General features: G+C 31.9%; 1 protein-coding gene across 1 annotated transcript in view; it reads right to left on the reverse strand.

Moving 5' to 3' along the window:
* Positions 1-18,648, reverse strand: part of LOC143251821 (uncharacterized) — a 124,687-nt gene that overhangs the window by 91,728 nt on the left and 14,311 nt on the right. Inside the window, exon 5 of the mRNA XM_076503061.1 lies at positions 5,750-5,868. The gene's annotated coding sequence lies outside the window, so the exon portion shown is untranslated. The remainder of the gene's footprint in view (positions 1-5,749; positions 5,869-18,648) is intronic.

The following is an 18,648-nucleotide window of genomic DNA, read 5'->3' on the forward strand; positions in this document are numbered from 1 at the left end:
ATTCCAACAGCTTCAAACAAGTTATAAATTGTTTTTTATAAAATAACAAGTAAGAAACACATTTTTTATTTGATTAAATATTCTTTCATCCAACACTTTACATTAAAAACAGTATGGCATTAGTGTTTCAATTGTTAAACAAAGTAAGAAAAGCCTCAAGTTATTAAATACCAAAGGAAAAAAAATGATTTGGACACATGATTTTTAAATAACTAACTACTAATTGGTCAACAGGATACAAGATCAATTTTCACACAGTTATCAAATTAGGGATGGTGACAATCAACTGGGTTTTTATTGTTTGTAACAATTTTACTGTACCAGTGTATATTAGTAGTTGTAGTGAAATTTCACAGTTTAAAAAACTATTAAACAGTATTAGTACCAAATCGATTTTTATTTTCAAACCTTATCTACATAGTTTAATTTACTAGGCTCTAATAATATCACATAGTTTTATTTACTAGGCTCCAATAATATCAGACAGTTTTATTTACTAGGCTCTCATAATATCACACAGTCTTATTTACTAGGTTCTAATAATATCACACAGTTTTATTTACTAGGTTTTAATAATATCACACAGTTTTATTTACTAGGCTCTAATAATATCACACAGTTTTATTTATTAGGCTCCAATAATATCGCACAGTTTTATTTACCAGGCTCTCATAATATCACACAGTTTTATATACTAGGCTCTAATAATATCACACAGTTTTATTTACTAGGCTCTAATAATATCACACAGTTTTATATACTAGGCTCTAATAATATCACACAGTTTTATTTACTAGGCTCTAATAATATCACACAGTCTTATTTACTAGGTTCTAATAATATCACACAGTTTTATTTACTAGGCTCTAATAATATCACACAGTTTTATTTATCTGGCTCAATAATATCGCACAGTTTTATTTACCAGGCTCTCATAATATCACACAGTTTTATATACTAGGCTCTAATAATATCACACAGTTTTATTTACTAGGCTCTAATAATATCACACAGTTTTATATACTAGGCTCTAATAATATCACACAGTTTTATTTACTGGGCTCTAATAATATCACAAAGTTTTATTTACTAGGCTCTAATAATATCACACAGTTGTATTTACTAGGCTCTAATAATATCACACAGTTTTATTTACTAGGCTCTAATAATATCACACAGTTTTATTTATTAGGCTCCAATAATATCGCACAGTTTTATTTACCAGGCTCTCATAATATCACACAGTTTTATATACTAGGCTCTAATAATATCACACAGTTTTATTTACTAGGCTCTAATAATATCACACAGTTTTATATACTAGGCTCTAATAATATCACACAGTTTTATTTACTAGGCTCTAATAATATCACACAGTTTTATTTACTAAGCTCTAATAATATCACACAGTTTTATTTACTAGGCTATAATAATATCACAGTTTTATTTACTAGGCTCTAATAATATCACACAGTTTTATATACTAGGCTCTAATAATATCACATATTTTTATTTACTAGGCTCCAATAATATCAGACAGTTTTATTTACCAGACTCCAATAATATCACACAGTTTTATTTACTAGACTCTAATAATATCACACAGTTTTATTTACTAGGCTCGAATAACATCACACAGTTTTATTTACTAGGCTCTAATAATATCACACAGTTTTATTTACTAGGCTCTAATAATATCACACAGTTTTATTTACTAGGCTCTAATAATATCACACAGTTTTATTTACTAGGCTCCAATAATATCGCACAGTTTTATTTACCAGACTCATAATATCACACAGTTTTATATACTAGGCTTTAATAGTATCACACAGTTTTATTTACTAGGCTCTAATAATATCACACCGTTTTATTCACTAGGCTCTAATAATATCACACAGTTTTATTTACTAGGCTCTAATAATATCACATAGTTTTATTTACTAGGCTCTAATAATATCACACAGTTTTAGTTACTAGGTTTTAATAATATCACACAGTTTTATTTACTAGGCTCTAATAATATCACACAGTTTTATTTACTAGGCTCTAATAATATCACACCGTTTTATTCACTAGGCTCGAATAACATCACACAGTTTTATTTACTAGGCTCTAATAATATCACACAGTTTTATTTACTAGGCTTTAATAATATCACACACTTTTATTTACTAGGCTCTAATAAAATCACACAGTTTTATTTACTAGGCTCTAATAATATCACAAAGTTTTATTTACTAGGCTCTAATAATATTACACAGTTGTATTTACTAGGCTCTAATAATGTCACACAGTTTTATTTACTAGGCTTTAATAATATCACAAAGTTTTATTTACTAGGCTCTAATAATGTCAGTTTATACGTTTTTTTTACAATATCATATAATAATAATTATGAAAATAGACTGAAAGTGTAGATTCAAGTCCGTAGGCATACCGCTGTACCAGCGGGGGGCCAAGAAGATGCAAACTGCACCAATGGATCAAAACTGGCCACTGAAATGGTGACACCATACTTTGTGTATAATTTTAGACAATGTTTTGTGTTGTACCAAAAAGTGTATAAGATATGAATAACCATCTTTGTAAAACTGAAGTATTTGATGGTAATTTTCATGTCTTTCTGAACTGAGATATTTTATAATAAAATTAACAAAAGATATTTAATCAAAATCATATTAATTTTTAAAGTGTTCACATAGAACAGTACAGCACAAGTAGTTTTTATATCAGTAAATAGTTTTATTAGGATTACATTAATAGATCCATCATTTCTTCTAACACGTTATTTTTAAATCAGTTTATTATTCTGGCACAAAAACGTTGACCATAACTTGGAAGTAGTAGTGTTGATTCTGATCAAAGCTACAACACAATATCTAATTTCAAATAGCTTACAGAAGGTTTATTCCTTGCATTATAAGAGAATTCCATTTGTATTAGTGTTTCGATCAGCTGTGGAAAATTAAATACAAGTATCTGCTGTAATCCTTCCATAATCGAAGATAACATAGAGAAGGGCAGAACACCAATGCTTAGGTTGTCGACTGTAGTTGCAATGTTTGCATGATCGGAGCTCAAAACTATTAACACATTCCTTTTCAATGAGACCGTAACCCACTTAAAGAATGTGAGCTATCTGGCATGATCGTCGGCTAAGAGCTCTCAATTACTAGTAGATATATCAGCTGTGATCAAGTGATACTTTATTACATCTTGTAACAGATACATCAACGTGGAAACAAAATTCCACATTTATTTATTTTTACTCAATTGGTTTTTTATTATTTTTATACTGAAACACTTTCACATTTCAAAGTTGTAGACCTAACTGCCTTCTACATATCTTTGAAAAAGGTAAATTTTATTAGTTCACTACAATAAGTAAAATAAATCTATAAAACCTGGTCTCTAGTCAAAACTGAGGAGATGAATATTTCTCACCTATGGAATATAATTAGATTTTGCTGTTTTCAGATAATAGAGTTATTTAATACGTATCACAAGAGACCTGGTCTCTAGTCAAAACAGAGAAGTTGAATATTTCTTACCTATGTAATAACACGTTAAATTTACTGTTCAGTATATTCTGTCACTATAATCAATGCTACAATAACACGTTAAATTTACTGTTCAGTATATTCTGTCACTATACTCAATGCTACAATAACACGTTAAATTTACTGTTCAGTACATTCTGTCACTAAACTCAATGCTACAACAACACGTTAAATTTACTGTTCAGTACATTCTGTCGCTATACTCAATGCTACAATAACACGTTAAATTTACTGTTCAGTTTATTCTGTCACTATACGCAATGCTACAATAACACGTTAAATTTACTATTCAGTATATTCTGTCACTATACTCAATGCTACAATAACACGTTAAACTTCCTGTTCAGTTTATTCTGTCACTATACTCAATGCTACAATAACACATTAAATTTACTGTTCAGTTTATTCTGTCACTATACTTAATGCTACAATAACACGTTAAATTTACTGTTCAGTTTATTCTGTCACTATACTCAATGCTACAATAACACGTTAAATTTACTGTTCAGTTTATTCTGTCACTATACTCAATGCTACAATAACACGTTAAATTTACTGTTCAGTTTATTCTGTCACTAAACTCAATGCTACAACAACACGTTAAATTTACTGTTTGGTTTATTCTGTCGCTATACTCAATGCTACAATAACACGTTAAATTTACTGTTCAGTTTATTCTGTCACTATATTCAATGCTACAATAACACGTTAAATTTACTGTTCAGTTTATTCTGTCACTATACTCAATGCTACAATGACACGTTACATTTACTGTTCAGTTTATTCTGTCACTGTACTCAATGCTACAATAACACGTTAAATTTACTGTTCAGTATATTTTGTTATTGTACTCAGTGTTACATTGCCACGTAATATTTACTGATCAGTTTACTAACGCGCTATAGTTAATGTATCATTTACCATTGCTTAGTCTCTCTGCTTAATGTGAAACTGTTTAATTTATTCCTTCAAGATTCAGTATTTTTGATTTTAAAAGGTCCACGAACAGGAACCTACAATTATCGGTAACATGCACTTTATAATCTCACAGTTTTTCTCTTGTGCCCACATGTTAGTGTGTGCCGCATTGTTGGCCCTTAACAACAAAAGTTATACAAATATACGTTTATCATCAATATTACACCTATTTCCATTAATCACTGTACCCCTCAGGTTCCAACGTTGTAAATCTTAGGGCTTATATCCCTAAATATCGGGTACAGATGGGCCATTGCCTAGCTTTATATTTAACAACAAACTCTATTTTTTACTGTGGTCTCACACAAAGGGTCACTGATTTCACTCTATTTGTTGATCAGTTTTACATTCATCGTCACAGCAATTCAAACAATGTATTTTCCAGAATAGTGTATGATGTTTATCACCGCCGTAATGATCAGCATAAAAAAACAAACAAACTGCAATTTGAGAGTTAAAGTATTTATTTGACACCATATCTCAATGTGAGCTTTTATATTTAGTCCCAATAGTCAATATCAAAACAATTTAAGGAAGAAACGAAATTTTCTTTTTCACATATCATTTTAACTTAAATTTACAAAATAAACCTGCAGTGTTGTAATGAAACCACGTGTCTACGTTTTAATAAGCTTACAATAAACGGCCATTACGATATAGTTGTTTTAATCAAATGTTTATAAAGGTAGAGATGTAGAAATAGCAATCGAAAATAAATTTTTCTTCTATTTAGTGCATGCCAGCCTTCTGGCAGCAACTGTTACTAATATAACAAAGTAACTACAAAAGTTCACATGTAAGTTATGGAAGTATCGCTTCACATGTGAATAAAACAAGTTTAGAATGAATTTATTAACGGTCGGTGGTGAAACAACGATAAAACTCAACACCTTTAATACTGTGCACAAAATATGCCGTTTTTTATCTTTTTTTAAATACAATTGTTTCAAAAATGGATATAACTTTATAAGAATGATTTTGCAGAACACACGGTGCTAGTGAAAGTCGTTAATGGATCACGATGCTCATCTCAGCTTTCGATGAAAACAAGAGCAGGTGATAAAAAATACCACATTAGAAATCCTTAACTTATGCTTTTGACATACACAGAAAATAAAATGTTCTGGTGGTCAGGGTACAGATAGCTTGTTATGTTGCCTAGTGCTTAACTTCAAACAAAACAACAAAAATAAACATGTAATTCTTACCTTTGCACCTAATTTGTTGATTAAAGTTTGACCACGTCCCATCAGCTTGACATTGTCGTAAGCCTAAGTTCGTGTCATTATTACCACCTACCAGCTTGTATCCCTTGTGGCAAAAATATCTGTAAAATGGTCCATGAAAAGGTTAGTAAACAAATTACAAAACACAGAAGGAAGTTTTTTTATATTTGTTTCAATATTATTATAAAAGTTATTTTCGCCACATGAAATATAAGGTGTTTTATCGAAAATTTAAAGGCATTCGAGTTTGTAAACCCGGGTGTTATATAGAAACTGGAAGTCCTACAAAGCCTAATAGTAGAAAACCTCTATAACTGAATGCATTTCTTTTATGTTTTAATGTATTTTCTCTCGTTCTGATAATTCCAGATGTCAGTAAAACTGATAGAAGTAGCTACACTCCTCGAGTAAAGCAGACTATACTGCTTCAAGCTGAACATAAGAAAGAACTAATGACAAGTGTACTGTTAACTGTTATACCATTTTAATCGTGAACCCATGTACTCCTTCCTATACATTAATGCAGAGATTGTAGACCATGCCAGTTGTAACAGAAGGGAGGTAGTTGATTTTAACATTTGGAGAGCATACTTGCAGTAGTGAAAGTATAAGATGAAATAAACTTTAAGAGACTAATGTTGTTATTTAATTAAAATTATTTTATCTATGTGTTATAACTTCTTTACATACAGATTGTTTTTATGTTCTTATTATGTGTGTATTATTTTTACTAGTAGAAAATTTATATCAATAAAGATATAATAAAATCCTCATGATCTTGTTGTGAGTACTGTTATATAAGATTATATTCTATTATTATGTTGTACATACACAGCTATTTTTCTAATTTTCTGAATATTGAACACCCAAAGTGTGAATTTTTTTTATCGATTTTTGTTTGTGGTGTCATTCGATAGATGAAGTGTAAGTTTAGGTCAGTGGTTCCCAACCAGGGGTGCGAGATAGCGTTCCAGGGAGTGCAAGATAACATTTGTTTTGGCCACCTTCACCTTTATTCTTAAATAAATAATTCCTGTGAGGGGACGAGAACATATTAAATTTTTTAGGGGTGCAGGGCATAAAAGGTTGGAAACCACTGGTTTAGGTTATAGACAGAAATACTGACACAAACGCTACGTCCATTACAGTTAAAAAATTATTAGGTCTCACTTCTTAAATTTGTTATAATTAGTTCACTCTTCAGTTCCTACATCGTTACGTGGTTTTGTTGACAAACCTTAAAATTCATACAAGTTTTTATTGATTGTACATAATAAAACTTTTATTTATTTTATTCACCAGGCGGCATCATCAAGTGAGATATTTGAACGGGTGCTAACAGAATGTAACTTAAAACAAAAGAATCTATAACAACAGCAAACTAAAACCGTAAAACTTAAAAACTGCAAACAATAAAGCAATTTATAATGAACAGTCAAATTTAGGTATAGTAAATAAAACTTTCAGGCCTGAGTCTAAGTGTTGAAATTATTTCTGTATACAGGAGAGGAGGAATGGCTGAAATAAATGTACAATGCTGTGCAAAAGTATTACAACAAGGTCAAAAATTAGAATTCAAGCTACTTTCAAAACAGTGAATGATAAATCACGGGTGATACATCAACATTTTAATAATGTTCATATTTAGTACAACAGAAACTCAATGGAAGTGTTTGAGTTCAGCAAACAGTTAATATTTTGTTTGTCCCCTTTTGCTTTAATAATTGCAGACAGTCTTTAAGGCATTTTTGCAATCTGTTTAATCAAAATGCCTTTTAGTATTTTACTCCAGAAGTATTTAATACACTCCAGTTAGGTTTCTTTGGAAATAACATTTGATTTGTCAAAATTTCGCTCTATCAAATCTCAGATCTACTCAACTGGGTTAAGATCAGGTCTCCATCTGTGGGGGTCATTTCATCATTTGAAGGACTCTAGCAGCTTCTTTCTTAGCTAAGTAATTTCTGAATGAACGTTTGGGGTTATTATATTTTTCGAAGTAGAATCCTTTACCAGTAATATGCAAACCACTGGGAAAACCATGATGGATTAGTATCTGATAGCACTTGCGCTTGTCCATTATTTCATCTATTTTGCAAACATCTCCTGCTGTCTCAGCAGAAAAAACGCCCCAAAACAATCACACTGCCTCCCCATGCTTCACAGCAGGTGCTACACATTGAGGTAAGAATCTTTCACCTTTCTTCTGCTGGACATAGAACCTAAGCTTTGAACTTGTTATTTTGAGCTTGGACTTATTCATCTATACCACCATTTTCCAATCATCAACAGTCCAATTTTTGTACTCTTTTAGCAAATTTCAGACTCTTGACTATATTAAGAGGTCGAGCTACACATATTATAACTGTCATGTGACCAAATATTCCATTCTGGTTCAGTCTTCTTGATACTGTAGATCTGGACACTTTTCTGTTCTTTGGTACACGGTAATTTATATCATGCGTAAGATAAATATCGGTCATTCTTCTGTCCCCAAGACTACATAAATAAAATATTTAACATCAGTGTCACTGAGGTTAGGTCTTCTACCTCTTCCTTTCCTATTTTCAAATTTATCTGTCTTGGTCTCATGGTCTAGGGTCTACTATACAATGTTTAGGGAGCATTTCAAGTTTGCAGCAATTTGTTGAACGTCCAACCAGAATCATGTAAATCTTTTATGCAAACACTCTGCTCTACTTACACTTCTATACACTCTTTGGGTCGTGGCATGACAAAAAACTTAGCATATATAGTGTTACACACTGTTTCTATCAAGGTAACTTTGTGGAGTGCTATTAAATTGGTTTCTTCTACTATATAACGGTACCCGATCTAGCTTCTTGCTATATAGACAAGACATTGCATGAAGCACCATGACAGATATTACAGACCCTAAATACGATCAGAATGTTCATTCAAACAGAACTTTTATGAATGCCTTTTGCACAAGTATACGGGAATTCCAAAGAACGATAAGTATTCTAATCTTGGCTCATTTAAACGTCAATACAGATCATAGTGTTAATATTAACATTCTGTAATAGCTTGGACGAACTAGCCGAGGGATTCCAAAGAATGATAAGTATTCTAATCCTAACTCATTCAATTGTCAATACAGATCATAGTTTTAATATCTACATTCTGTAATAGCTTGGAAGAACAAGCTGAGAGATTCCAAAGAATGATAAGTATTCTAACACTGGCTCATCCAATTGTTAATACAGATCACAGTGTTAATATTTACATTCTGTAATAGCTTGGAAGAACAAGCCGAGGGATTCCAAAGAATGATAAGTATTCTAATACTGGCTCATTCAATTGTCAATACAGATCATAGTTTTAATATTTACATTCTGTAATAGCTTGGAAGAACTAGCTGGGGGATTCCAAAGAATGATAAGTATTCTAATACTGGCTCATCCAATTGTTAATACAGATCACAGTGTTAATATTTACATTCTGTAATAGCTTGGAAGAACAAGCCGAGGGATTCCAAAGAATGATAAGTATTCTAATACTGGCTCATTCAATTGTCAATACAGATCACAGTGTTAATATTTACATTCTGTAATAGCTTGGAAGAACTAGCCAGGGGATCCAAAGAATGATAAGTATTCTAATCCTGACTCATTCAATTGTCAGGACGGATCACAATGTTAATATTTACATTCTGTAATAGCTTGGAAGAACTAGCCGGGGGATCCAAAGAATGATAAGTATTCTAATACTGTCTCATTCAATTGTCAATACAGATCATGGTGTTAATATTTACATTCTGTAATAGCTTGGAAGAACTAGCTGGGGGATTCCAAAGAATGATAAGTATTCTAATACTGGCTCATTCAATTGTTAATACAGATCACAGAGTTAATATTTACATTCTGTAATAGTTTGGAAGAACTAGCTGGGGGATTCCAAAGAATGATAAGTATTCTAATACTGGCTCATTCAATTGTCAATACAGATCACAGTGTTAATATTTACATTCTGTAATAGCTTGGAAGAATTAGCAGGGGGATTTTAAAGAATGATAAGTATTCTAATACTGGCTCATTCAATTGTCAATACAGATCATAGTGTTAATATTTACATTCTGTAATAGCTTGGAAGAACAAGCCGAGGGATTCCAAAGAATGATAAGTATTCTAATACTGGCTCATTCAATTGTTAATACAGATCATAGTGTTAATATTTACATTCTGTAATAGCTTGGAAGAACTAACCAGGGGATCCAAAGAATGATAAGTATTCTAATCCTGACTCATTCAATTGTCAGGACGGATCACAATGTTAATATTTACATTCTGTAATAGCTTGGAAGAACTAGCCGGGGGATCCAAAGAATGATAAGTATTCTAATACTGTCTCATTCAATTGTCAATACAAATCATGGTGTTAATATTTACATTCTGTAATAGCTTGGAAGAACTAGCTGGGGGATTCCAAAGAATGATAAGTATTCTAATACTGGCTCATTCAATTGTCAATACAGATCACAGTGTTAATATTTACATTCTGTAATAGCTTCGAAGAATTAGTAGGGGGATTCCAAAGAATGATAAGTATTCTAATACTGGCTCATTCAATTGTCAATACAGATCATAGTGTTAATATTTACATTCTGTAATAGCTTGGAAGAACAAGCCGAGGGATTCCAAAGAATGATAAGTATTCTAATACTGGCTCATTCAATTGTTAATACAGATCATAGTGTTAATATTTACATTCTGTAATAGCTTGGAAGAACTAGCCGGGGGATTCCAAAGAATGATAAGTATTCTAATCCTGACTCATTCAATTGTTAATACAGATCATGGTGTTAATATTTATATTCTGTAATAGCTTGGAAGAACTAGCTGGGGGATTCCAAAGAATGATAAGTATTCTAATACTGGCTCATTCAATTGTCAATACAGATCATAGTGTTAATATTTACATTCTGTAATAGCTTGGAAGAACAAGCCGAGGGATTCCAAAGAATGATAAGTATTCTAATCCTGACTCATTCAATTGTTAATACAGATCATGGTGTTAATATTTATATTCTGTAATAGCTTGGAAGAACTAGCTGGGGGATTCCAAAGAATGATAAGTATTCTAATCCTGACTCATTCAATTGTCAATACAGATCATAGTGTTAATATTTACATTCTGTAATAGCTTGGAAGAACAAGCCGAGGGATTCCAAAGAATGATAAGTATTCTAATACTGGCTCATTCAATTGTTAATACAGATCATAGTGTTAATATTTACATTCTGTAATAGCTTGGAAGAACTAGCCAAGGGATCCAAAGAATGATAAGTATTCTAATCCTGACTCATTCAATTGTCAGGACGGATCACAATGTTAATATTTACATTCTGTAATAGCTTGGAAGAACTAGCCGGGGGATCCAAAGAATGATAAGTATTCTAATACTGTCTCATTCAATTGTCAATACAAATCATGGTGTTAATATTTACATTCTGTAATAGCTTGGAAGAACTAGCTGGGGGATTCCAAAGAATGATAAGTATTCTAATACTGGCTCATTCAATTGTCAATACAGATCACAGTGTTAATATTTACATTCTGTAATAGCTTGGAAGAATTAGTAGGGGGATTCCAAAGAATGATAAGTATTCTAATACTGGCTCATTCAATTGTCAATACAGATCATGGTGTTAATATTTACATTCTGTAATAGCTTGGAAGAACTAGCCGGGGGATTCCAAAGAATGATAAGTATTCTAATCCTGACTCATTCAATTGTTAATACAGATCATGGTGTTAATATTTATATTCTGTAATAGCTTGGAAAAACTAGCTGGGGGATTCCAAAGAATGATAAGTATTCTAATACTGGCTCATTCAATTGTTAATACAGATCATAGTGTTAATATTTACATTCTGTAATAGCTTGGAAGAACTAGCTGAGGGATTCCAAAGAATGATAAGTATTCTAATACTGGCTCATTCAATTGTTAATACAGATCATGGTGTTAATATTTATATTCTGTAATAGCTTGGAAGAACTAGCTGGGGGATTCCAAAGAATGATAAATATTCTAATCCTGACTCATTCAATTGTTAATACAGATCATGGTGTTAATATTTATATTCTGTAATAGCTTGGAAAAACTAGCAAGGGGATTCCAAAGAATGATAAGTATTCTAATACTGGCTCATTCAATTGTTAATACAGATCATAGTGTTAATATTTACATTCTGTAATAGCTTGGAAGAACTAGCTGAGGGATTACAGAGAATGATAAGTATTCTAATACTGGCTCATTCAATTGTCAATACAGATCATGGTGTTAATATTTACATTCTGTAATAGCTTGGAAGAACTAGCCGGGGGATTCCAAAGAATGATAAGTATTCTAATCTTGATTCATTCAATTGTTAATACAGATCATGGTGTTAATATTTATATTCTGTAATAGCTTGGAAAACTAGCAGGGGATTCCAAAGAATGATAAGTATTCTAATACTGGCTCATTCAATTGTTAATACAGATCATAGTGTTAATATTTACATTCTGTAATAGCTTGGAAGAACTAGCTGAGGGATTACAGAGAATGATAAGTATTCTAATACTGGCTCATTCAATTGTCAATACAGATCATAGTGTTAATATTTACATTCTGTAATAGCTTGGAAGAACTAGCCGGGGGATCCAAAGAATGATAAGTATTCTAATCCTGACTCATTCAATTGTCAGGACGGATCACAATGTTAATATTTACATTCTGTAATAGCTTGGAAGAACTAGCCGGGGGATCCAAAGAATGATAAGTATTCTAATACTGTCTCATTCAATTGTCAATACAAATCATGGTGTTAATATTTACATTCTGTAATAGCTTGGAAGAACTAGCTGGGGGATTCCAAAGAATGATAAGTATTCTAATACTGGCTCATTCAATTGTCAATACAGATCACAGTGTTAATATTTACATTCTGTAATAGCTTGGAAGAATTAGTAGGGGGATTCCAAAGAATGATAAGTATTCTAATACTGGCTCATTCAATTGTCAATACAGATCATAGTGTTAATATTTACATTCTGTAATAGCTTGGAAGAACAAGCCGAGGGATTCCAAAGAATGATAAGTATTCTAATACTGGCTCATTCAATTGTTAATACAGATCATAGAGTTAATATTTACATTCTGTAATAGCTTGGAAGAACTAGCTGAGGGATTCCAGAGAATGATAAGTATTCTAATACTGGCTCATTCAATTGTTAATACAGATCATGGTGTTAATATTTACATTCTGTAATAGCTTGGAAGAATTAGTAGGGGGATTTCAAAGAATGATAAGTATTCTAATACTGGCTCATTCAATTGTCAATACAGATCATAGTGTTAATATTTACATTCTGTAATAGCTTGGAAGAACTAGCTGGGGGATTCCAAAGAATGATAAATATTCTAATCCTGACTCATTCAATTGTTAATACAGATCATGGTGTTAATATTTATATTCTGTAATAGCTTGGAAAAACTAGCAGGGGGATTCCAAAGAATGATAAGTATTCTAATACTGGCTCATTCAATTGTTAATACAGATCATAGTGTTAATATTTACATTCTGTAATAGCTTGGAAGAACTAGCTGAGGGATTACAGAGAATGATAAGTATTCTAATACTGGCTCATTCAATTGTCAATACAGATCATGGTGTTAATATTTACATTCTGTAATAGCTTGGAAGAACTAGCCGGGGGATTCCAAAGAATGATAAGTATTCTAATCTTGATTCATTCAATTGTTAATACAGATCATGGTGTTAATATTTATATTCTGTAATAGCTTGGAAAAACTAGCTGGGGGATTCCAAAGAATGATAAGTATTCTAATACTGGCTCATCCAATTGTTAATACAGATCACAGTGTTAATATTTACATTCTGTAATAGCTTGGAAGAACAAGCCGAGGGATTCCAAAGAATGATAAGTATTCTAATACTGGCTCATTCAATTGTCAATACAGATCACAGTGTTAATATTTACATTCTGTAATAGCTTGGAAAAACTAGCTGGGGGATTCCAAAGAATGATAAGTATTCTAATCCTGACTCATTCAATTGTCAGGACGGATCACAATGTTAATATTTACATTCTGTAATAGCTTGGAAGAACTAGCCGGGGGATCCAAAGAATGATAAGTATTCTAATACTGTCTCATTCAATTGTCAATACAAATCATGGTGTTAATATTTACATTCTGTAATAGCTTGGAAGAACTAGCTGGGGGATTCCAAAGAATGATAAGTATTCTAATACTGGCTCATTCAATTGTCAATACAGATCACAGTGTTAATATTTACATTCTGTAATAGCTTGGAAGAATTAGTAGGGGGATTCCAAAGAATGATAAGTATTCTAATACTGGCTCATTCAATTGTCAATACAGATCATGGTGTTAATATTTACATTCTGTAATAGCTTGGAAGAACTAGCCGGGGGATTCCAAAGAATGATAAGTATTCTAATCCTGACTCATTCAATTGTTAATACAGATCATGGTGTTAATATTTATATTCTGTAATAGCTTGGAAAAACTAGCTGGGGATTCCAAAGAATGATAAGTATTCTAATACTGGCTCATTCAATTGTTAATACAGATCATAGTGTTAATATTTACATTCTGTAATAGCTTGGAAGAACTAGCTGAGGGATTCCAAAGAATGATAAGTATTCTAATACTGGCTCATTCAATTGTTAATACAGATCATGGTGTTAATATTTATATTCTGTAATAGCTTGGAAGAACTAGCTGGGGGATTCCAAAGAATGATAAATATTCTAATCTGACTCATTCAATTGTTAATACAGATCATGGTGTTAATATTTATATTCTGTAATAGCTTGGAAAAACTAGCAAGGGGATTCCAAAGAATGATAAGTATTCTAATACTGGCTCATTCAATTGTTAATACAGATCATAGTGTTAATATTTACATTCTGTAATAGCTTGGAAGAACTAGCTGAGGGATTACAGAGAATGATAAGTATTCTAATACTGGCTCATTCAATTGTCAATACAGATCATGGTGTTAATATTTACATTCTGTAATAGCTTGGAAGAACTAGCCGGGGGATTCCAAAGAATGATAAGTATTCTAATCTTGATTCATTCAATTGTTAATACAGATCATGGTGTTAATATTTATATTCTGTAATAGCTTGGAAAAACTAGCAGGGGGATTCCAAAGAATGATAAGTATTCTAATACTGGCTCATTCAATTGTTAATACAGATCATAGTGTTAATATTTACATTCTGTAATAGCTTGGAAGAACTAGCTGAGGGATTACAGAGAATGATAAGTATTCTAATACTGGCTCATTCAATTGTCAATACAGATCATAGTGTTAATATTTACATTCTGTAATAGCTTGGAAGAACTAGCGGGGATCAAAAGAATGATAAGTATTCTAATCCTGACTCATTCAATTGTCAGGACGGATCACAATGTTAATATTTACATTCTGTAATAGCTTGGAAGAACTAGCCGGGGGATCCAAAGAATGATAAGTATTCTAATACTGTCTCATTCAATTGTCAATACAAATCATGGTGTTAATATTTACATTCTGTAATAGCTTGGAAGAACTAGCTGGGGGATTCCAAAGAATGATAAGTATTCTAATACTGGCTCATTCAATTGTCAATACAGATCACAGTGTTAATATTTACATTCTGTAATAGCTTGGAAGAATTAGTAGGGGGATTCCAAAGAATGATAAGTATTCTAATACTGGCTCATTCAATTGTCAATACAGATCATAGTGTTAATATTTACATTCTGTAATAGCTTGGAAGAACAAGCCGAGGGATTCCAAAGAATGATAAGTATTCTAATACTGGCTCATTCAATTGTTAATACAGATCATAGAGTTAATATTTACATTCTGTAATAGCTTGGAAGAACTAGCTGAGGGATTCCAGAGAATGATAAGTATTCTAATACTGGCTCATTCAATTGTTAATACAGATCATGGTGTTAATATTTACATTCTGTAATAGCTTGGAAGAATTAGTAGGGGGATTTCAAAGAATGATAAGTATTCTAATACTGGCTCATTCAATTGTCAATACAGATCATAGTGTTAATATTTACATTCTGTAATAGCTTGGAAGAACTAGCTGGGGGATTCCAAAGAATGATAAATATTCTAATCCTGACTCATTCAATTGTTAATACAGATCATGGTGTTAATATTTATATTCTGTAATAGCTTGGAAAAACTAGCAGGGGGATTCCAAAGAATGATAAGTATTCTAATACTGGCTCATTCAATTGTTAATACAGATCATAGTGTTAATATTTACATTCTGTAATAGCTTGGAAGAACTAGCTGAGGGATTACAGAGAATGATAAGTATTCTAATACTGGCTCATTCAATTGTCAATACAGATCATGGTGTTAATATTTACATTCTGTAATAGCTTGGAAGAACTAGCCGGGGGATTCCAAAGAATGATAAGTATTCTAATCTTGATTCATTCAATTGTTAATACAGATCATGGTGTTAATATTTATATTCTGTAATAGCTTGGAAAAACTAGCTGGGGGATTCCAAAGAATGATAAGTATTCTAATACTGGCTCATCCAATTGTTAATACAGATCACAGTGTTAATATTTACATTCTGTAATAGCTTGGAAGAACAAGCCGAGGGATTCCAAAGAATGATAAGTATTCTAATACTGGCTCATTCAATTGTCAATACAGATCACAGTGTTAATATTTACATTCTGTAATAGCTTGGAAGAACTAGCCAGGGGATCCAAAGAATGATAAGTATTCTAATCCTGACTCATTCAATTGTCAGGACGGATCACAATGTTAATATTTACATTCTGTAATAGCTTGGAAGAACTAGCCGGGGGATCCAAAGAATGATAAGTATTCTAATACTGTCTCATTCAATTGTCAATACAGATCATGGTGTTAATATTTACATTCTGTAATAGCTTGGAAGAACTAGCTGGGGAATTCCAAAGAATGATAAGTATTCTAATACTGGCTCATTCAATTGTTAATACAGATCACAGAGTTAATATTTACATTCTGTAATAGCTTGGAAGAACTAGCTGGGGGATTCCAAAGAATGATAAGTATTCTAATACTGGCTCATTCAATTGTCAATACAGATCACAGTGTTAAGATTTACATTCTGTAATAGCTTGGAAGAATTAGCAGGGGGATTTTAAAGAATGATAAGTATTCTAATACTGGCTCATTCAATTGTCAATACAGATCATAGTGTTAATATTTACATTCTGTAATAGCTTGGAAGAACAAGCCGAGGGATTCCAAAGAATGATAAGTATTCTAATACTGGCTCATTCAATTGTTAATACAGATCATAGTGTTAATATTTACATTCTGTAATAGCTTGGAAGAACTAGCCGGGGGATTCCAAAGAATGATAAGTATTCTAATCCTGACTCATTAAATTGTTAATATAGATCATGGTGTTAATATTTATATTCTGTAATAGCTTGGAAGAACTAGCTGGGGGATTCCAAAGAATGATAAGTATTCTAATACTGGCTCATTCAATTGTTAATACAGATCATAGTGTTAATATTTACATTCTGTAATAGCTTGGAAGAACTAGCTGAGGGATTCCAAAGAATGATAAGTATTCTAATACTGGCTCATTCAATTGTTAATAGAGATCATAGTGTTAATATTTACATTCTGTAATAGCTTGGAAGAACTAGCTGAGGGATTACAGAGAATGATAAGTATTCTAATACTGGCTCATTCAATTGTCAATACAGATCATGGTGTTAATATTTACATTCTGTAATAGCTTGGAAGAACTAGCCGGGGGATTCCAAAGAATGATAAGTATTCTAATCTTGATTCATTCAATTGTTAATACAGATCATGGTGTTAATATTCATATTCTGTAATAGCTTGGAAAAACTAGCTGGGGGATTCCAAAGAATGATAAGTATTCTAATACTGGCTCATCCAATTGTTAATACAGATCACAGTGTTAATATTTACATTCTGTAATAGCTTGGAAGAACAAGCCGAGGGATTCCAAAGAATGATAAGTATTCTAATACTGGCTCATTCAATTGTCAATACAGATCACAGTGTTAATATTTACATTCTGTAATAGCTTGGAAGAACTAGCCAGGGGATCCAAAGAATGATAAGTATTCTAATCCTGACTCATTCAATTGTCAGGACGGATCACAATGTTAATATTTACATTCTGTAATAGCTTGGAAGAACTAGCCAGGGGATCCAAAGAATGATAAGTATTCTAATACTGTCTCATTCAATTGTCAATACAGATCATGGTGTTAATATTTACATTCTGTAATAGCTTGGAAGAACTAGCTGGGGGATTCCAAAGAATGATAAGTATTCTAATACTGGCTCATTCAATTGTTAATACAGATCACAGAGTTAATATTTACATTCTGTAATAGCTTGGAAGAACTAGCTGGGGGATTCCAAAGAATGATAAGTATTCTAATACTGGCTCATTCAATTGTCAATACAGATCACAGTGTTAATATTTACATTCTGTAATAGCTTGGAAGAATTAGCAGGGGGATTTTAAAGAATGATAAGTATTCTAATACTGGCTCATTCAATTGTCAATACAGATCATAGTGTTAATATTTACATTCTGTAATAGCTTGGAAGAACAAGCCGAGGGATTCCAAAGAATGATAAGTATTCTAATACTGGCTCATTCAATTGTTAATACAGATCATAGTGTTAATATTTACATTCTGTAATAGCTTGGAAGAACTAGCCGGGGGATTCCAAAGAATGATAAGTATTCTAATCCTGACTCATTCAATTGTTAATACAGATCATGGTGTTAATATTTATATTCTGTAA

The sequence above is a fragment of the Tachypleus tridentatus genome, chromosome 6 (genome assembly GCF_004210375.1).
Source record: "Tachypleus tridentatus isolate NWPU-2018 chromosome 6, ASM421037v1, whole genome shotgun sequence".
In the NCBI taxonomy this organism is placed as follows: Eukaryota; Metazoa; Arthropoda; class Merostomata; order Xiphosura; family Limulidae; genus Tachypleus; species Tachypleus tridentatus.